This window comes from Apodemus sylvaticus, chromosome 6 (genome assembly GCF_947179515.1).
Source record: "Apodemus sylvaticus chromosome 6, mApoSyl1.1, whole genome shotgun sequence".
Classification (NCBI taxonomy): domain Eukaryota; kingdom Metazoa; phylum Chordata; class Mammalia; order Rodentia; family Muridae; genus Apodemus; species Apodemus sylvaticus.
Genome location: NC_067477.1, coordinates 88932634 through 88954887, shown reverse-complemented (window position 1 = coordinate 88954887; position 22254 = coordinate 88932634). Strand labels below are relative to the sequence as shown.

The 22254-nt window shown below is 39.9% G+C and overlaps 1 protein-coding gene across 5 annotated transcripts in view; it reads right to left on the bottom strand.

Annotated features, from left to right (window-relative positions):
* Positions 1–22254, bottom strand: part of Hdac9 (histone deacetylase 9) — an 858974-nt gene that overhangs the window by 780934 nt on the left and 55786 nt on the right. For 3 of the 5 annotated variants that reach the window (XM_052185941.1, XM_052185943.1, XM_052185940.1), the window contains exon 2: positions 17066–17154. The exons of the other annotated variants lie outside the window; for them this stretch is intronic. The gene's annotated coding sequence lies outside the window, so the exon portion shown is untranslated. The remainder of the gene's footprint in view (positions 1–17065; positions 17155–22254) is intronic. 5 annotated transcript variants of the gene reach the window in all.

Below are 22254 nucleotides of genomic sequence, written 5' to 3'. Positions count from 1 at the left end.
ATATAAGCATAAAGAATAAAAACGAAGGAGAGAACAGAGGGGTTAAATGGGCTGTGGGGTGCGAAATGGAGCAGGGAGGATGGGCAGGGAAAACTAATGATGAATTCTGAAGACATCATATGAAAGCCTACTACTGTAATAGATGCCCAGAAAATACATATAAATATATATCATATATATCATATGTGTGCATGTGTGTGTGTGTATATATATATATATATATATATATATATATATATATATATATAACTCAAGTAAAGCTACTGTATATAGATAGATAGATAGATAGATAGATAAACTCAAGTAAAGCTACTCTAATATATATACATATATATATATATATATATATTATTGGATCTTCGTATATGTGTGTTTTGTTTGGGGTAGCCATAGGAAACTAGACCATAGAGAGGGAGGACTTTTGAGAGATGAGAGATACACTGCTGTGATATAAGCATAAAGACATATATATAAACTTAAGAAAAGCTACTCTACAACAGGGGACATTACCCCTACTAGGCAACATAAGCTAACAAATAAAAACCCTAGTGCCAGAAATAAGATACCTCTTTTGGAATTGGTGGCCAGCGGGGTCCCATAGATCCCCAAATATTATAAGCTATTAGCATTGCTCTTGTTTACCCCCAAAAATTTGACAGTAAGACTCCATTGGTGAAAATAGCATGTATTTGAGCTATAGAACATAGAGAAATAAAGTTGATACTGGTCTGAAGCCTCATGCTACTGATTAGCCACCGTGTTTCTGAACGATACTATGCCTGCTATTTACAGAAGTCACCTCTCTTACTCAGCTGTGAACTCTGTGAGCTACAATGACAATTGATGACAAGATATGTCCATCACGGCATTAATGTGGAAGTAACCACTTTCTAGATTTAAGGCCCACTCCAAAAGATAGAACCCTACCTGGGAACATTATCAGGGATAAGTACCTGTTACTAGATAGTTCATAAGCCCTAAAGAAAAACCTACTAGCAATATTCTGCTAAAAAAAACTCAAAATGAAGGCAACTCCTAACAACTTATCGCTAGCCCCATTGACTAGTGCAGCCCTCAACTCTTGTCAGAAAAAGGTTTTCTTGCAGGAGAAGGCGATTAGCACAGAGACAAGAAACAAGTCACCATGAAGACAGCAAAAGACACTGGAGTGCAAATCCCTAAATAAGACAAGTATATCATGATCCGCCCTGCGAGGGTCCAAGATCATCACAGAAGAGGTGGGGCAAACACTGAAAGCAGAGGCAATGGATAACTGCATGGAACAGTCTGGATACAAGGCAGTTGAAAATATGAATTCACAGCAGTTATGACGGCATATGCAAGAATTGTGCAAGCTCAACACAGACAAAAATCCAAGTATGGAGCAGAGAGATGACCATGAAGTACTACCCAGGCAAGAACAGACAGCTCCTGGGAGAAGGAGAGTGAGTTTTAAGAGTGTGACCTATGGTAGATCAACCACTTCCCAGGGCAGGCCCTATACCCAAGAGTATTTGGGTAGCACATATTGGACTCTATTTTTAAAAGGAGAGCAGGAGGGAAAAGGAGAGAGAGAGAAAGAGAGAGAGAGAGAGAGAGAGAGAGAGAGAGAGAGAGAGAGAGAGAGAGAGAAGTTTGAATGGTAAGGAGATGAAGGACAGTCTGGGAAGACTTGGGGAAATGAATTGAACAATATCAAAATAAATTGTATAAAATCCTCAAATAATTATTGAAAATATTGTTTTAAAACTTAGCTTTGTCCCTGGCCTTGTCAGATAAAAGCAAACGTGTCACAAACTGAAGACCAATTGAGCTATACAGTAAGACGCTAGCTCATAAGAAAAATGAAAAATAGGTAACTAAGTAAGTGACTAACAACCAAGGACCCAGAAACCTTCGGAGACAGATGAAGCAGTTCTAATCACATCAAGGCCATGGCTGTCTTCCCCCACCCCTCATGTTTCAATCTATAATTCTCCTTTGTACAACTGATACCTTACTCATTTACAAATATAACGCAACTATCCAGAAAACTTTCAAAAGCTTAACCATGGTAACATCCGTCATCTACTTCCACAAATAATATACATGACAATTGTCTATACCAGGCTGATTGTGATAAGTATATAACCATTGGGTTTTGACTTCATAACTTGAGTACAGAGCAAATCTGGCAGAGAAAATAAGAATCTGGCTTTGAAATGTCAACGTTTTTAAAATTTAAACAACTCTGTTTGACATTCAACCTTTTAAATAACTGCCTAATCATAACACATTTTGAGACATTCCCAATGCATTATTATTTAAATGTTTTACAGAAAACTAGAAGGCATTTCTGTGTTGCTAGGCGTTGGTTCCTACTTACTGCACTTACATTTCCAATAAGCCACATTAAGCTGAAGTTATCACCACAATTAGAGCCGTGTACTGGAATACAGTCATTTAAAGAGGTCTCCTGAACTGTTTCGGGGAATACTGATCTGTGTGTTCAGTGATGCATGGTTCATACAGTGGTATGATGAATTCAAAAATCCAACTGAAAGGCAACCGGGACTGAAGCTGGACTTCCTGTTTCCTGAACACTACTCTACCCCTTTAAGGTTACAGTTTTCTTTTATTATCTCATTTTAGGCATCTGGGACTATTACTACCATTTTTCTATGTATCTCTACTTTATCTTTCCCAGATTTACAAGTCAAATGTATAGTCCAGTCTACTCACTCCACTGCAAGCTCTTCTCCTTGCACAGGAGCCATCATCTCTGCCTCCTGTGTGTGCACACTAGGCTCCATAAGCTGACTCTAATTATCATAGAGAGTTTCTTGGTGGAGTAAATCCACTGTGCCAGTGCACCTGGCCCAAAGACGTAACTCAGAACTGCAGCCATCCTTCTAGGTCACAGAACTCTAATTACTCACAGAATGGCCACTCTAATTTCTCTAAAGAGGGACATCGATCCCCACTCAACTAAGTGCATGCCAGGCTTCCTATCAGCCATCATGGAACCTGAAATTCGACTTCCTTTTTCTGTTTTCTGTATTTCCCATAGTCAATCATGGAAGATAAAGCATGGCACTCTTAAACGAATTCACTTGCTAGAGAAACCGCTCAGTGAATTCAGCACCCACCGGAAAGGCAGATTCCAGCGCCCAGCACCCAGAGGAAAAGAGAGAGGCCTGTGGCAGACAGCATGGAATCCTCGGTGGAGACAGGGAATCCCTGGGAGAGGCTGCCAAGCTCCTCTTCCCAAACTGGAAAGCTCCAAGTTCAGTAAAACACCCTGCCAGAGTGAAAAAAGTGGACAGCAACCAAGAAAGACATCCTTGCCTCTACACACAAGTACACACACAAACATGTGTACCAGCAAAGGCACGAAGCCACATTAACACACACATACACACACACACACACACACACATACACACACACCTTTCCTTTCCTATCACAGGGCAAATTGGTACATGTGCAAAGGCAAGATAATCACAAATCAAAAGCCAGCATGGGTTGTGCAATGAGATTTAGGCCAACCTGAGCCACACAGAGGAAATCCTTTTCATATCCCTCCTCACCCTCTTCTCTTTCCGATTAACTGATACTTCATTGCTCAGGTCATCCTTTGCTCTTACTTGGATTTTTGGTCAAGTCCTCTATCTTGTTTCCATGCTAAATGAATGAGTAAATCTGATGACAGAAAACCTCAAGTGACATTCAAGTTCCTTCAAAACTCTAATCCTTTTCTCACTCTCTTTCTTCTCCTCACATATAAAGCCGATGTCTGCAGGCCATCTGGCAGTATTCCTAGAATGAAACCTAACTAGTTTTTTTACATTGGCTGAAAGACTTAAATATCCTTACTACCAGAGCATATTTGAACTTCTAGACCATTGCTCCTTGAACCTAGGATGGTGACGTCAGTCGCTACAGAATGGTGTACACCTGCCAGAAGCCCAGCCTGCTTAGCTAGTGTAGGGGCTCAGGCATCAGTCAAGCAGAACGGACACTAGTGTGTGCAGAAGTATGGCGGTACTAAAGCTATGAGATGCTGGTCCTCATTACACCCATAGAAATCGTTCGCATGTCACCTCTCTCTAAGGAGGCCATTACTAATTTCTCTCTCCTTCCTGCATTAGGCTCTTTAAGGTCATATTAACATGAGAATTCTTTTTCTTTTTTCTTTTAAGGTTACTTCTTTTTTTAATTTATTCTCTCGGTAAGAGGACAAGGGTCCCCAAAGCAGGCAAAAAATCAGAAACAGCCCCCACTCTCTCTATTAGGAGTCCCACAGAAACACCAAGCTACACACTACAAAATACATGCAAAAGGCCTAGGTAAGACCCATAAAGCCTCCTTATTGTCAGTCCAGTGTCCATGAGCCCCTATGAGTCAAGGTTAGTTGATTCTGTGGGTTTCTTAACCGACGAGCCATCTCTCCCGCCCCTGATTCTGTGGGTTTCTTATGATGTCCTTGACTGTCTCTGGCTCCTACAATCCTTCCTCTCCCTCTTCAATGCAATTCCCCAAGCTCCTCCTAATGTTTGGTTATGGGTCTCTCTGCATCGGTTTCCATCAGTTGCTGGATGAAGCAACTCTGATGACAATTGGGTTAGGCACCAATCTATGAGTATAGCAGAATATCACTGGGCATCATTTCCGTGGACTTTTTTCCCATCTTGTTTGGATCCATCCTAGGTATCTGAGCCATCTGGCCTTGGGTTTCTAGTCCTCTGGTCAGTGTTAGGGGTAGGCTTCCTCTTATGACGAGGGTCCACCTAAGAATTCTTAATCTTTATCATCTCAAGTAAATCACTTCCTCACCTACATTCTCACTCTGTCCTGTTAGAAAATAATGGTGCCTCCTACCTAGGTACAGTACCTGCCAGAAGGCTGTTCTTCTGTTTGGGGATAGTACTACAGTAACCTCGTAACTGCCTGAATTCCATACAGTGTATAGGACAGGGCAGGGCACAATAAACACTTGACGAATAAGTGAAGAGCAGGAAAAATTTAACCCTATGAACCATGAATTATCTCATTTGGGACAAAGTTATTTATTCAGTTTGTTAACATGCAATTCTGAAGGACTATAAGATAGTTCTTGATTTGATAAGATATATGAAAAATATAAATTCAGAATCTGGGCCATCGGACATGAAGAGCAGACCCTGAGGCAACATTACCTTCATGGGCTACAGGAGACAAAGGACAATGGCTGAAAGCTACTTATGAAATGTGTTATACAAGGCAGGGCTATTCCATAGGCCTTTCAATCAAAGTGATTTCTCTAATTGTGAGAAGGGCTCGGTGTGGAGTGTCCTATCAGCCTCCAATGTTTTCAATTCCCCAAGTGGGGAGGACATGCTTTGCTGTCAGACGAACTCTACAAGCTCTATTTTGCCTCCAAATATAGCAGATGTCACCATGAGAGTGGAGGATGGGATACCAAGAACAAGAACGGTCCCAAAGGTATCAGGGAAAGGACTGGGCTTAAGTTGTCCTGAGAAACAGAACAGTGGGGAATCTGGGGATTTTGAGCTTTGGAGGCTGGTACTAGCAAGTGGACAGCAAAGCCTCAGTCTGCAGTTTAACCTTCTCTAATGTCACAGCCCACATTCAGTACTCCCGGATCACTGACACAAGGACAACACTGGCAGACCAGCTCCTTTCAGCTAATCCTCATTCCTGGTGTCTGGGGTTTTATCTGTGCAAGAACACTGGCCTCATTACCTACCTGTGCTCTCCTAATTTTACCCTTAAAACTTAGCTATGAGAAGGCTGCAGTATGCAGAGGGCCACACGCCACACACACTCTCAGTGCTTACGTTTGACAAGCAAATACTAAGCTTTCCAAGACTTTTGGAGAACAACTTAAACATGGGCTACATTATGGGTGTAATATAGAGCAAGGAACACAGCTTGGGAGGTTAGTTATGCATATATTTTGCATATTTAAGATAGGATTCAGTAGTCTATACTATAAATATAACTCAATGGTAACATCTAAAAATACACAACATAATCAGAAATGGCCTGCTGGATATTTCATTTCAGAAGAAGAAATTCTGCCAACTACAGTACCTGTACTGATAAAAATAGATCTTTTGTGGTAGTCCTGAAATTTTAAAACATCAGATTTAGTCCCCAGGGTATCCAGTACCCAAATTATATCCTCAACAATCCCTACTATAATAAATATAATTTTATCAAAACATTTTACTCCATAGTTTTTCTTGGATGGTATTTGAAGACCCGTTTCCACTCCTTCCCTTCCTTGGACAAGAAGGAATCAGACCTCAGAAACATCGAATTGAGCTCATGTGGGCCAGAAACTGCAGGATGTACACTTTCCTTTTTGGTTTTTCAGTGAAGTCAAAGAGGCTAGACATAGAAGGCCAAGAAGCAAGACATGAACAAGATGGAAAGGTGGAGAGGGAGAGGGAAGAGGAGAGAGAGAGAGTACTCTATCTACCTGTAAATACACAAGGGACAGAAGTCCAAAATAGAATGTGAGCAGGAAGTAATAGTGGAAGTGAAGGAACTTGTAACAGACAACCACTGATACTGCACAGCAGGAGGGCTTTGTAACTCCTACACTCTAACCTCCAGCTGTAGAAAACTGACCAGGAAGCATGCTTAAAAGAATCGGACTCCCCTGGTCTTCTCCAATGATCAGCAAGCCAAATACAAAGGCCCTTTATCCATCATTGTAATTTACAGCGGTGTAGAGCCTCTTTTCAAGCTCCAATATTGTGTACTTTAAGGGGTTGGGGGGTCTGAGAATTCTTTAATGCTGGGACTTACCTCATGAAGATCTGACAGTACCTCCACACAGCAAAGTGGTCCTGTAAAGTGTCTCACTAGCGGGGTGGTCTGGAAGTCAATTAACCTCTCTGAGTTTCAGTTGCTTAAACATGAATTATTTAACTTACCAGGTCATGTTGAGGATTAGCGGAAATAATAGGAAGCAACACGAAGGGGAACATACTCAAAAGATTGGCTATTATTAGCATTAGTATACAAATTGTACTTTACTTCAAGCCAGATCCATTCTAAGAGCAGAGAGTGACACGGGGCACCTCCTGCTGCGGAGCACAGTTCTGTAGCACAGCGATTAATCATCTCCCTCTGCTACAGTGACAAAAGGATCTAATTACTCAAGCTTTTTTTCCTTGCTGTCTTTCTTTTAGAAGACAAATGTGTATTCTAAAGGAAAATACTGCGTTATCCTTTGCTTGTGAATACACCACGCTCACTTTAATCTTTCATTGATGTTACCTGCATTGTAAAAAATCACTTGAGTGTAAATGGACAAAAAAAAATTTAAGTAAGCTAGTAACAGCTATCACATTGTAGAAATTTAAAGAAAACTGTAGTCTATTTCCCTCATGTGGAGACTATTCCCCTTCCATGAAGAACTATTCTTCTTCTATCACTTTAGGAATTTCAATAGGGCCTCAGGCCTGTTACCTTAGTTACTTTTCTACCATGATAAGGCTCCGCGGCTGAGCATTGGATAGAAGAGTTTACTTGTGGGCTTACAGTTTCAGAAGGTTAGAGTTTTCAGAAGGAAGGTCCTATTATAGGGACCATGGCAGCTGGCTGGTAGGTAGGCATGGTGCAAAACCAGTACCTGAGAACTTAGGAGAGATTTAGTCCCAAGCACAAGGCAGAGAAAGCACAACTGGGAGGGGCACAAGTCTTCTGAAACATCAAAACCTGCCCCAGTGACACTCTCAGCATCCAGCAAGCCCACACTTAATCCTTCCCAAACAGTTCTACCAACTGGGGGCCAAGAATTTAAATACAAGAGTCTGTGGAGGTCATTCTCCTCCAAATTCCCATGCCTGTCTATGGTGGGTGGACTTGCTGCTGATTTTACTCAATGCTTTATCTGCTAGCAATCCATCCAACTTTAAAGTGGCTACAACAGCACTCTAGGCCTGCAGTTATACCCCTAAGGCAAAAAAATAAAGTGTAATACCAAACACCACATACCACAGACTAGAGCCACAGTGTTCTCAAGCAGCCAGGCCCTTCCTTTCCTCAGTGATTTTCTCCTCAGGCCCACATCTGATATCCTTTAGAGAGGCTGTGTCAAGACATCTTCTAGCTTAGCAGACAGTTAACTTGTCACCTACCTGCCTGAAGAATCCGATTTAACTAGTGAGCTAAACCAGCCTCTTTTGTCCCCCACCCCCACCCCCTTCATCCTCTCATCTACTCTCAGGCTGTTAAGAACCTAAGATCTAGCTTAATCCTATCCCTCCCTGGCTCTTGCCCACACTCGCTGTTTCCCACAGCGATCTCCTGTTTGCACATAACACACGGAGAAACACCTACCTGCCCTGCGTTCACTAATGTGAGCTACATGGATCGTCATCTCAGAAATCTTCTCTGAATTCTGTCCAACCAAGGTGTACAGGCCTGCCGATCTCACACAGACTTCAGATTTACATTCCCACTGAGAGTAACTCTGACTCAGATACTGCAACTGAGTGAACTGGATTTATCACAGGAGCTTTATAAAGCTGTGCAGGGATGTAACCTGTGCTTACAATGAGCTTCTGAACACCTGTCACCCAGGTTTCCCACCAGGGATTTCCCTGGCTGTGGATTCAGGGCCCTTCTGAAAAGGAAGATTCTGGACTTATCTGAGACACTGAGATAAATGCTCAAAAGCAAACATTTTTGGTTTTTGGGTTTTGGGGTTTTTTGTTGTTTTGTTGTTTTGTTTAAAGCATGCTTATTTGTTTGGTTTTCTTTCATTAAAGCTTCCACATGATTACAATTAAAAATAAATGTGTACATGACTGGCAAATATATTTGAACAAGGAGGATGCAAAATTACAAAATAGAAACACGACAAAAAGCACACTTGGCTTTGGATTGACTAACATAAATGCAAACTCCACCTCTGATTTCACTGTGCCATGCTCACAGGCAAATGATTCTATCATTCTAACATCTCTTTCCTCACCAGGAAATAGCTAGGCCTAACAGTGACTTGAAGTCCCGGTAGGAACGAGTGACAGGGTATTTGAAATGCTTAGCGTTGTGTTCAATACTTGGATGATATCATTATGACAGTCAGGGTCTTTATTTTGCCAACTGTCTCCATCACCACAAAATGCCAATACCCATTTTCTAAGGACTAGGACAGTACAGTCTACCTGAATGTGGAGAAGGACATTTTTATTGTGATTAAAAGAGGGTAAGTGTCATGGAAAAGCTGCCATTCAGACTTAGAATGCTGGTTTTATGGAAATGTACATAGTTTGCAAAAATGTGCTCTTAGTCCAGTTTCCCCCAAGTCTTACCTACCCAGATAGTTTGTAAATAATTTCAATAGAAATTTTAAAATTATCTAGCCATGTCCTCAAATTATCAGATATTTTGTTGGAAAAGTATGTTTGTGTATTCCTGTATCATAAAGTATTTGTCAAAGCCATCATTGTCTTCTACACTTGACCCAACCTCTCCCCCAGAAAAGTTTAAACTAGTCCTAAAAATCAGCTCAATATCTGTGCTAGTAACAACATTGTCATGGTCGACAAAATGGCAAAATCTTATACTGAATATTTAAATACACAATACAGGATTTATATGTAAAATAAGAGCTCTGACCTTCCTCTAGGAGGGAAAGATCACTCACTGGGTCACTATGCTATTTGGGTAAACAGTGGCTGCAGCTCTTCTACCATCCCTTGGAAGAACCACGTTGAAGAGAGCCAGCAGGGACAGGTGGTAGGAAGATGGTGTATCTACCCTAGGAAAGTAACTGGCCCAGGAAAGCATTGAAAGACTGCTAAGCCCCTAAGGAAAACAGGCCAATCAATTAAGCTGACTCACTTTGGGTCAGCCTTATTAATCACCATTACTTCTGTGAAGAATCAACAGCCATAGCCAGGCCATTTCAACAAATGGAGAAAAGTTTAAGTGATAAAACTTGAGAAAGTAAGACAACAACAATTACGGACTTAAAATAACATATTAGAATTCGAAACATCAACAGCCCCAATTCCACAAGATATTTATTACCTCTGAGTAAGAACGATTCCTTTGAAACTAAAAATCTGTATAAACCCGAGGAAGCTAAAACAATTATCATTGAAGGTAACTTCTATTAATGTCACATAGGGGAAGAGACAGAGACTTTTGCTTTCATATTCCCGTTCTGCCAGGAAAAAAAAACTGCATATATATACACACATGCATATATTAAAATAGATTGAGATAGATCAACACATATAAATAGCTCAATGCAACATCTGTAGCAGTCCTTTGGAGTATATTAAAGTTCTTGCTGTTTATCAGGTTAGTAAATCATATCAACTCCTAGTTATTTAAATTGCCAGTTGCCAGGCAACCACATCTTTGTCAACTGTCACTCACTTTTAAGTTCCTCTCCAACACTCCTTTATGGAAAAAGAAGTGAAAAAAATCTTGAGACACTTATTTTGAGCATCAGCAATGTACTTAATTTTATCTCTGAGCTTAAAGAGTTTATAACTGACATAGGGGAAACAAATCCCTATATAGGGGAAGGCGGAGGAGGGGCTCAAGTTGTGTTGTAGATATAGGGAAGTCTGATTTCACTAGGCTGTTTCCTTTCAGAATGTAATCCACAAGAGAAACATATTTGGGACTGATTATCCCAAGGGTAACATATACTCCAGGGAAGCTGACTGATCCTCAGCTACACTTGTATCTTATTTTACAGTTCTCCTCTCAGGAGTCGCAATGATAATAGCCAATGATTGACTCCTCACCTCTTAGGTATCTTTATTCCTGGATAATGAGGGGCTAAGTAATCCATTGCCATCCAATCCCTATAAGGATTTCTAGCACATATATTTTATTTCTATGGCTATACATGAGCAGTCATTATTTTACCCAGGCCCAGTAGCATGAAATGTCTACTCAAGGAGCTGTGGAAAGGGCTCCATGGGGAAGGGCACTTGTGCCAGCATGAAGATCTGAGTCTGAATCCCCAGAATGTATGTAAAAGCTGTCCATGTAACATGAGAATCTGTAAGTCAGTACTCCTGCAGAGAAATGAGAGGCAGACAGAAGACGCTGGGAGCTGGTTGACCAGCTAGTCTGCCATGCTCCACAGAAATATAACAAAGAGCCACTGTGTCAAGCAAGGTGTAAGGCAAGGGTTAATAACTGAGGTAATTTACTAGTCTTTATGCCTGTATTTGTATGTATGCAAGAATGCACACACACACACACACACACACACATATACAAGTTTGACTCAAAGGCTGACTCCTCTGCAACAAAGACAACAAAAAACAGTGTGTACAGCATTCTCTGACAATACAGTAGCTTCTCAATCCGCCACTGTATCTCTAGGCATCAGTTTCAAACCAAATCAGATCATCTTCAAAGCTCTTTCTAGCAGCATTATTCCATCAGCCCACAAATCTTTGCTAAAATCTATATAAAACCAAGATAACCCAATTAATCAGGCATTTTTAGGTTGTTATATCTCAGAATATAAAAATGTGTTTAGATAGAAAGAAAATTATAAAACTATACTTAGCTATACAAACATTTAATGAACAGAAATAAAATTTCATGACTTCAAGTCAAAAATTACAGACTTTATCAACTTTTAAATTAAAATATGTATGCCAAAATAGCAACCCTATAGAAGTATAAACATCAATCAAGCTGGAGAAAGCACTGTAATGCAAGAGAACAGACAAACAAAGGACAAAGAATTTATAACTCAATTTTGTGAAGAATATCTCTAAATGAATTTAACGGAAGAAAACAGCAAGCTAAAAACAGGAAAGGAATTGGTTGTGGGCAAAAAGAAAAACCGTCTGCTCCAATAATGATATGAAAGGCTGCATAGGGAGCTACCCAGTCTCTCCGTCAAATTGGACAATGTTTTAAAGTCTTATAATCCCATTGTTGGCAGGATGTGGAACAAACGAGTCTCACATGCACTTTCAGGGTGTAAATGTTCACATACCATTTAGAATATCTGTGGGAGACAATCTAGCTGATCTATAATGGTCTACATCCTATGACAAGTAGAGAAAGACCTTGCCCAAATGTTCTGACTTGACTTCTAGAGTCTGTGCATATGCTATTTACATGGAAAAGAGGACTTAAGGTTGCAGATGGAATTAAAGTTGCCAGTAAAGTGACTTCCAGATTATGGTGGATGTCCTGGATTGTTCAAGTGCGGCCAAGGCACGCACTAATTGTAAGTTTATTTGCTGGGTTTTGTTTTGTTTGTTTGTTTGTTTGTTTGTTTGTTTTTGTTTTAGACTGGGTCTTACTATGTAGCTCGAGCTGGCCTAGATTCCCACTGTTAGGCCAGAGTGCCTTCAAACTCACAGTAATACTCTTGGTTCAGCCTTCTGAATATGGGTTTATAGTCATGAGTCACCACACCTATCATTATTTTTTGTTAATTCTTGTTTATCTATTTATTTTGCTGTGTGCACAGGTGCACATGTACCACAGCACACATATAGAGACCAGAGAATGATTCTCAGGAATCAAGTCTCTCCTGACACCCTGTGGGATCCGGGGTTGTCAGGCTGATGGACAAGCACCTCCATTCTCCAGGAAATCTCTCTGGCCAGGGAATCTTAAAAGTGTAAAAGGAAAGCAGAGAGGACTTGGACAGACATGGAATAGACAGACACACATCATGAGAGCTTTATGATCCAAGTGAGGTCATAAGCCCAGGTGTGAGCATGCTCACTACAGACAGGGCAAGGAAAGAAAAAGAATTCTCTAATGATGACTCAGGAAAAAAATGAAGTCCTACCAGAATCACCACGAATTTTAAGTTAGCAGAACTTCTCTCAGCAGCTACAAGAAACTAGCAAATGCCCAGCGAATCTGCTCCTAGGAGAGCTCTCCATGTCTCCCCGGGGAAAGTCATAATGCTCACAGGAAGGCTATTAAGATCAGAAAATACAGAAACCATCTATGTGCTCATGAAAAGAGGAACGGATATACAAACACTGAAATATATGAGAATAATAGAGTTCTGTGTAATTATCAATACAAAAGGCCTACAGCCATACACTATAATACTGGTACTTCTTCCTACTGAAAATAATTGAAGAATAAGTCATATGTCATGTAAAAATGCAGAATGATGGGACATATTAGTGAAACATTTATAATTACAGGTGGAAGGATAAGTCAGGGCGGAGAGATGAATCTACAGTTCTAAGTGTACAGTGTTCACTCAGAGGGCCTGAGTCCTATTCTCAGCACCACATCAGGCCTACAACTCCAGCTCCACAGGGATCCAAGATCTCTGTACTCACATGTACATAGCCACAAACAGACATGCATATATACATAATTAAAAATATTAACAATATTTTTATTTTACTATATTTGTCTATATGTGAGGGTGTATGTAGTGTATGTATGATGTATATATGTATATATGTATATATGTATATGTGTATATGTGTATATGTGTGTATATGTGTATATGTATATGTGTATATGTATATATGTATATGTGTTTATGTATATATGTACATATGTACATATGTATATATATGTGTGTGTATGTGTGTATGTGTGTATATGTGTATGTGTGTATGTGTATATGTGTGTATATGTGTATATGTATATATGTATGTGTATGTATATACACACATGTGTGAATGTATGTATTATGTATGTATATGCACATGTGTGAATGTTCATGCCACAGTGTGGCAAGCAGAGAACAACTTTTGGAAGTCTGTTACCTCCTTCCATTATGTGGGTTCCAGGGATCAACTCAGGTCATCTGGCTTGGTGGCCAGGGCCTTTACCAGAACTTACCACCTCACAGGACTCCAGTACCTTCCATGGTTTATTTCTTAAGAGAAAGAAAGCATCTAAGGAGATATCTTAGAGAATGAGGGAAGTTAATGGATGTTTAAGTATTTATTAAATTTACTATTCACATTTTTTCTTACTAAAATATAATAAAAAATAAACAATATATGCTAAATGGGTACATTTTCCATGTGTCCACTGCACACAGAGAAACTGATTCTCCCCAAGTTCACAGAAGTGATCTCACCCAAGCAAATTAGAAGACAAAAACAGTCAAAGCAAACATCAATATTTAGCTCAAATTTTATAACCTTCCAAATTATACTGAAGCAAGCAATCTCTATTTTTCCCTTAAGTGTTAAACAATTTCATCTTACATCTGAAGAGTCAAAAATAATACACCCTGGGAAGAACTTTTTTCTGCCCTTCTCCAAAGAGGCACAGCCAGATGTAGAAAGTTCTGCCTGTGAGTGAGTGTTTATGAACAGACAGTGATAAAGATATTATTGCCTTTCAGCAAAAAGAGTGAGATGGCCTATTTAGAAATAACAGTGTGTATATAAGTTAAGTAGAAAGAGCAGCTTTCTACAGAGCCTTGCCAACACCTACTAGGAAGGATTAATAAAACTACTTACTAGTTGAATGACTCTTAGAAGAAAACCATCAATGTCCTTTTAGTGGTTTAATGTCTTCCTCTTATCTCTATCAAAAAAAATGAAAACTGTGCCTATTTCTGTTGAAACTGTAAGGCCCCAGAGCACTTTGAAACATCAGGATTGCCTGCTTTGTTTCTCAGGAAGATGAGGGACATGACGGGACTTTCCATGGTGACTGCTCTTCCCCCTGGACTGGAAGACTGCCTAGATGCCAAGAACCATTAATAGGGTAAAATACGAGAAAAGCTATTTTGCAAGAAAGAGAACAACAAGCACACGAGTAATCCAAGACTAATGTGTGTGACTTAAGCAAGCTCTTTGTTATCATCTACTCTTCTTCATTAGATAAAGACTAATCACTGCACACAAACCAAAGGCCCCTTTTCCTTTAGGCCTCAGAAAGCTGGTTAATTGTTTAGTTCAGTGACATACAACCTAATACCTGAGCCACCCAAGAGCTGATCAAAATATGAAAGGCAGTTGTAAGGGCAGCTATTAGAAAAGGAGGCTCCTTTGTTGTTTTTCTGACCAAGCTAAGCAAATAGAATGTTCCATAAAAATTAACATCTCCATCAATGACTGTGAATATTCACTTAAACGTGGAAGGAATATGCAAAGGAATCCAAATAAATTATTGTAAGAGATAACAAGGAGACTCCTCATTCTTAGTGGAGTCATTCATAATGACTCCAATCTCTAAGTCATTCATAATGACTTAGACACACAACATTGTTCCTGAAAGAAAATTACTGTTCCAACTAAAGTAATAGTATGTATGGTACATGGTATGACTAGACGGAGTGCCTACTCTCCCAGCCAGCACTTACAATCATAGCTTTACATTCTTATAGATCACCACTGTGCTCAGTATTCCAATTAGTGTCCCTCTGACAGACCCTTTCCTATGGGCCTTGTCTCTTCTCTTGGTTCCTTTTTCTCCAGTCAACTGGCATGAAGCACTCCAGGGCAAGTTAACAGTATTTCCTGCTTGCAAAATATCCCCTTTCCAGAGAAATGCCATTCTTTCCAAGCACCTCTGCAAAGCACTCTTCCTGCTCTGTGTGGGTCTTCTCCTATGCAGGGCTACCTCCAGCCCACCTAGCTCACTTCCCCTCAGCCTAAAAAATATACGGATTTCTGAAATTACCTAGACTGTTTCTCCTTCCTGAAGAGGAAATTTTCCACTCCCCTCAAACAGATATCTCCCACCTACACATATAGGCTATCAAAGATACCATATCCAAATAAACATCCTCTATATAAACTTAAAATACCTCTCTTTACATCTATTCATTTATTTACTTTGGCCAATCTACAGGGAGAATGAGGAGTCTCCTTATTATCTCTTATAATAATTTATTTGGATTCTATCGCATATTCCTTCCACGTTTAAGTGAATATTTTCTGCATATTTAAAGTAAGTCTTTAGCCCTAAGACCTATAGCCCCAAAATACAAAAGTCTATCACTACTACTCCATGGTAATAGATGATTGGCATATGTCTTATCAATACAACAGTGTTATGACACTGTTCACAGCCTTAAATGTTCACTCAAGTTAAAAGCATGGGCCTTCACCCAATCCTATCCTATCACCTACTTCATTACTTCACATTATTAATCTCTACATGCAATCACCTTCTGATGTCTTCCCATTATCTTTATGAGTATTTGTCTCTTACAAGATGGTTAACATCATGAAACCAAAGCCATCTGCAAATCTACCTCATAGGAATCAGAAATAAATGGCAAAAAATTAGCCCACATTTATCACTGCTACCTGTCTTGATAAAATCCACAAAAAAATAGTGCTTCTTTAGGATGTCCATCTGATGTACTTGTTCAAGATTATTTACTGACTTACATTCTACAAAGTCTACTATGTATAGAGACTTTGACTATGAAGTATAGAGACTCTACATAGATCAAACAGTGTACAGAAAGAATTCCCAGAGTTGCTGGTGATAAGATGAATTCTGGGGGGAAAGAAATGGAAAGATTCTATTTGAAAAACATTTATATAAGCATGCAGCATTGCAAAGAGATTTTGTTTCATTTCTTAGGCTTTGGGACTCTTGAGACTTCAAAAATGTTGGAAGAAGAGTAAGGAAAACAGCAAGACACAACTATTGTTGAATTTAAACAACAACAACAACAAACCAAAGGTGATCTAGAAACTTCTTGTCTCAACTTCTTAACTAAAGTACAGAGTGAGGAGAAGATGAAAAGGGGCTGTGCAGTTATCAGCAGACCTAGAACAATATGGCATCATTGGGCTGACATTTAAAACAACAGGACTAAGCTCATCTTAGGATGATGCAGCAGTGGGAGAGCGTTCCACATGCAAGGAAGCTTGAGCAGAGCAGCACCGCATGGGTCCCAATAAAAGAAGAAGAAGGCTGACATCCGGGTGAGGGAAGAAGGGCCAGGCAAGAGGAAATGGTACACAGAAATGGTCAAGGAAGGAGAATCCACAGCACCAAGAGATAACGTCCAATCTGACCCCCAAGGCTTCTGACATGGCAAACAGAAAGTGCATCTAGGGACAGATGCAAAAGGGTAAGAACAGGGGACAGCAAGTGGCACACATCTTACAATTTTCATGAGCTGTGGGAAGAAAACCATCCAGGTTCGCTGTTCTTGGTGCTAATAGCAGATCTTATCTTCTTTTAGCTTCCAGTTTCCTAAAATAAACATGTATTATTCATAATCAGAAAGTTCCCTCATTCCCCCCACACACAAACTTCTTCAAAAACACTGGTTTTACTATACACTTAACCACTGGAATGACCCAAAGTCCTGAAAATCAAAAACATGTGTGGCATTGTTGGACATAAGGGAGTTGCAGGTTTCATACTTTTGCACAAAGAAAGCCAGTTGTACAGCCTACTTGCTGAGTTCCAGGGCAATGAAGGCTGTTCCTCCTGCCTCCCCCCCAAAGGATGGAGCCTCATGAATGACACTTAATATTGTCCTCTGTGGCCCCTCTGCACTCCTACAGATAAATCCGCGCACCTCACAAGACAGCCAGAAGAAAAGGAAGTGACACTACCAACTGACCCTTGTCAACTTAGGCACTTTTCCACAAACAAGATCAATCATATGGCACAGAATTTTTTTGTGTAGCATTTATTCTAAGGATACTTCATATCCAACCACATTCCATACCATATCAATAGGTAAAATAAACCCGTTTCCTATGAATTTTCACTTAATTTTCACTTAATCACACTGACAAATTTTCTAATTTATATATTCACAATACTGATGATATTATCTAACAAACCAATTCTTCTGTCACTTTTCCGAAAAGCAGAACTTCTCATAACACCTGCCATCTTCTCAGGCAGCAGGGGCCTTTCTCCACAAAGGCCTGAATGTGATCAGATGCATAGGAAAGGTTCACAGCTAGCACAGCTCCGTTTCTTTATTTCTTTGCGAAATTTTTCAAGTTAAAAAAAATGATTACTAGTATTTACTACAAAATGCAAATATGCCACTCTGGAAACATATTCATTTAACAGTAGTGTAAGTGTCCTAGAAAGGCCAAAGCCATACCTGTCCCTTTCACTAAAGCAGAATAAAAGTAAAACTCCTTATCCTAATAAGGACACAATGGCATTTTATACAAGTCCAATAGCTAATCAGCAAATCCACATTTTTAAGACAGAAGAAATGCCGGGGAAGAATGGAAATTGCTGCTGTGGAAGCCCCTCAGGGTGAGAAGTCCTTCAGAACTGTTCAGCATTATCGTTTATATTATCATTTAAGGGGACTGTTTAATTGGGCCAAATTAAGACCTTTTTGTAACATTTATTTTTGACTATGCAGAAATGTGAGTGCACATGTGTGCATGTACATGCCATGGCATACACGTGCAAGTCAGAAAACAACTTATCGGAGACAGTTCTCTTCTTCCACCACGTTGGGTGCCGGGATCAAACTCAGGGTCATCAGAATTGGTGACAATTGTCTTTATCTGCTGAGCCACTCTGATTGACCCCCCCAAATTAAGACACATCTAATATCTTCTTTATCTCTAAAAACACGTTAATAGAAAGTATGGGAATGGGGTCATGATTAAAATATGAGCTTCAGATTCTCCTAGAATCCTATGAATAGCATAGGTTGGGGAACTAGAATTCAGCAGGAATGTTTGACTGTCTGCCTGCCTGCCTGCATGCATGCATGCCTGCCTGCTTGCTTTATAGCTACCTAAGTTCCAGTAGGAACTATTGACTTAATTAGGATTTATGGAAAATGTCCCAACATAGTTAGGGATGAGAATCAATTCCATAAAGAACCAGAGACCTGTGTGTTGAAACTATGACTCCATGAACTGTGATGTGTGTGTTAGATCCCACGCAATGCTTCACGAATACCTGATATGTGTGCTAAACTCCACTTATTACATGATGCATGTGCTAGACCCCACACAGTACATGATGGGAATGCTACCACTTGTGTTAGGTAAAATGTGTGCATACAATATCTGATGCATGTGCTAGACTCCACATTAGTTGATATGTGTGGTAAGCTCTATGCATTGCTTGAGGGGTGGGTTAGACCCCTCACAACACTTGCCCAGGATGTTCTGTCTAAGATATATAGGTTCATAGGAAAATGACCCATTAAATAATATCTTGGAACAAGATGAAGACTGCAGTCCTTTCAGGTAGGTAAGAACCAGAATACACGTGCCACTAAAAGAGGGTACAGAAATGGAAATAGAAAAAAAAAACCATGAATTCTCTCTACCCCATGCTATCACCACTGAGAGCTCTATCAGAACACACAAATGGGATCCTAATGCATCAGCAGTTTAGAATCTCACATTGCTGAACTAAACTGTCTTCTCAGCTACACAAGTACCCTGGCATCATAAAAATCTGCCCTATTTATTCAAAGCTATTCAGCCTCCTCTGGACTTAGTATTCCTTTCTGAACACCTAAGTCTTGAACTGTTTGCTATGCAGAATTTCTTGCCCAAGCAGCAGCTCTGAGAACAGAGCCGCCTGTGGGCTCTGAGGGGTTTCCAGACTCCGTGCACCTGGGATCAAAGGCAGGATTTTCAGATAAATTTAAACCTTTTCTAAGATGTTCTCAAAATGTTTAAGATTTTTTAAATTTATCACCAAACATGAGGGAAGGTCTTTTCAAATGGATAAGAAAATTTTTTTACCATCCTGAAAGTGCGTTTTTAGAAACCATAATCACCTCATTCTGAAGTAGGGAAACTAGCAAGGGAACAATACACTTTACTTTTGAAAGGACTCTGCAAAATCTCATGACTGAACAACAAAAGCTGTGCTGCAGCAGGGCCCTCAGTGCCATTTTAAAATTCCTGGAGCCGGGCGTGGCTGCCTTGCTAATGAGGGCACACACCCCTTACCAGCTGAAGAGGCTTGTTTACATAGTGGCTAGCCTTGTCCAAACAAAACTGCTGTTCACTGAAAAGTTTAGCTGTATAAAGTGATAGGAAATCAAATCGCAGTGTATCCATTCCATTAAAAAGAAACCATAGTTGATTTCCCATTCAAAATGTGAGTGATGTACCCATCAAATGTTGTACCCTAAGACCTTTGCCTCAAGGTTGGTATTTTACTACTAAAGAATTACAGAATGGATAGTGTGTGTGTGTGTGTGTGTATACACATCTAATCCTCAGTGTCAGAAGTATGTAGATTAAAATACTTTAATTGCATACCAAGAAATAACTTATAAAATTATTATTCTAATTAAAAAGACTAAAAAGATGTGATTATTGCCATGGTTAATTAAAAATTTCCAATCCTCAATTATCTAAACATAGTTACATATAATTTATCCTATATGTTGCTTAAACTTCCTAATTCTGATTACTTGACTTAAAAAAATGAAATAAGAAATGAAATGACATCTGAATTTAGTCCTGGAGAAAAAAAAGTTACGTTCTGAAGAAACTGGAATATATTTCATATTTCATAAGTTGGTGGATTCAAGTAGGAAATATATTATAAATGTATATGATGATAATTATATAATTTTTGGAAAATACAAGAAAATTCACAATATTTGATCTCTTCTCTAAGTAATTCTGGTTTTCTTTCAACGATGAAGGCCACGCCCCTGTCACTGAGAATCTCCCAGTAGGAGACTGGTTTCCCATCAAAGATTCTCTCTTCCCAGGTGAAGAGCCCTGAATGCTTGCAGGTTACCTTTGAGACTGGCTTTTCTCTAGGCAATGAGTAGCCTGACTTTGGGAAAAGAACTTGCACTCTGCCATTGACTCTCTTCAAAGGCTGGGCTGCCTGAGGCCTCAGATTTCCACATAGGGCTGGGCTGTGTTCCAGTGGGAACTGGAGTCAATTACCATATGTGAGCCTCTTTACAACAGCCACGTTTGTGCATTTACAGATCTGGGCCAAGAGGCCTAGCAGCAGCTGAACTAGGTTACTTTCCAGGTGTTCATAAGGCCATCCTCCCTGTGGAGCCTCAGAAATAGCCACCCATCCTATGGAACCTTAGGAAAACCCTTCCTCCCTGTAGAGCCTCAGGAAAATCCATCCACTGCATAACTTTCCTGGAGGGACTTGAAGGACTATCTATTCACCACAGATACAGCACTGACACACCAAAGAAAGGATTCTACTACATATATCCAGCATGCTCAATCTAAGGCATTAGGGTTCCTCAAAGGAATGTAAGTGACTCAAAGGCAACCACATCACTGCAAGGCCGCACCAGGCATGGGTGATTCATGAGTGCTACATCACTGACATCTTCACTTGGCCAGTCTTCCACTTCCTGTATACTCTAGTACCTGCCCCCCAGGACCATGTGCAACGGGGCACACCTATGTGAAGCCTGGGGATAGCACGAAAAAATGGTGGCTAGGATCTCAAGTGAGGCTCTGGCGATCCACCCTATCTCCTACATGCTAATTCAAGATGGAAATGGTCACCAGAAATGCTGCCCAGAAGGCAGCACTCCACTCTTGTGTCAGCTTTTAACCCCATGGTCAAATTATCCCCTTCTCTTCTGTATGTATCACATATCTCCCCACCTCCTTCGTAAGATAGATATGTGTGCCTGTGTTCAGCCACTGGAATAATACAGGTCAGTCAAGGAACTCACCTGGAGCTCCTTAATTGAATCACATCTGCAAAATCATCTTTGGTCATGAAACGATGACATTCATGCTTTCAAAGATTGGTATGTGGGCTTCCATGAAGTGCCAAGCCCACTGTAGGTGTCTCATACATCTTAACATTCTATAAAACATTAAACAAAACCTTCCAAGTTATTACCACTTGCCTCGCACAAATAGTCAAAGGGTCCATGTGTATATAAAAAAGCACCATATATTCCAGCAACTGTTTAGTGCTAGGAATAAAATCAATATAAAAAATCCAGATCACAACAAAAGTGGTAAGAATATCTAGTGAAATAAAATATTTACTAGTTCTAATCAGATTCTTCAGTCCCTAAAATGTGCCATTTAAAACAAGGTAACGCACTTTGTAGCCACATTTAGAAGTCTGCTAAAACCTCTAGTCAACAGGTATTATCCTGACATGTATTGACTGGCATGTACTATTTCTCAGCTTAGAAATCATTATCCTAGGAAGTCAGCAATAGGTGATGAGGACAGTTAAGAGCTGGGTATTGAGAAATACCAGATAAGACATCCCAGCCCAGTCCCTGGGTAAAGGACTTCATGCAAGTATTGCTTTTCTCTTCTCTTTCCCCCACAATCTTTTTCAAAGATATTCTCTTTTTTAAGCATGTGTATTTAATCGTGT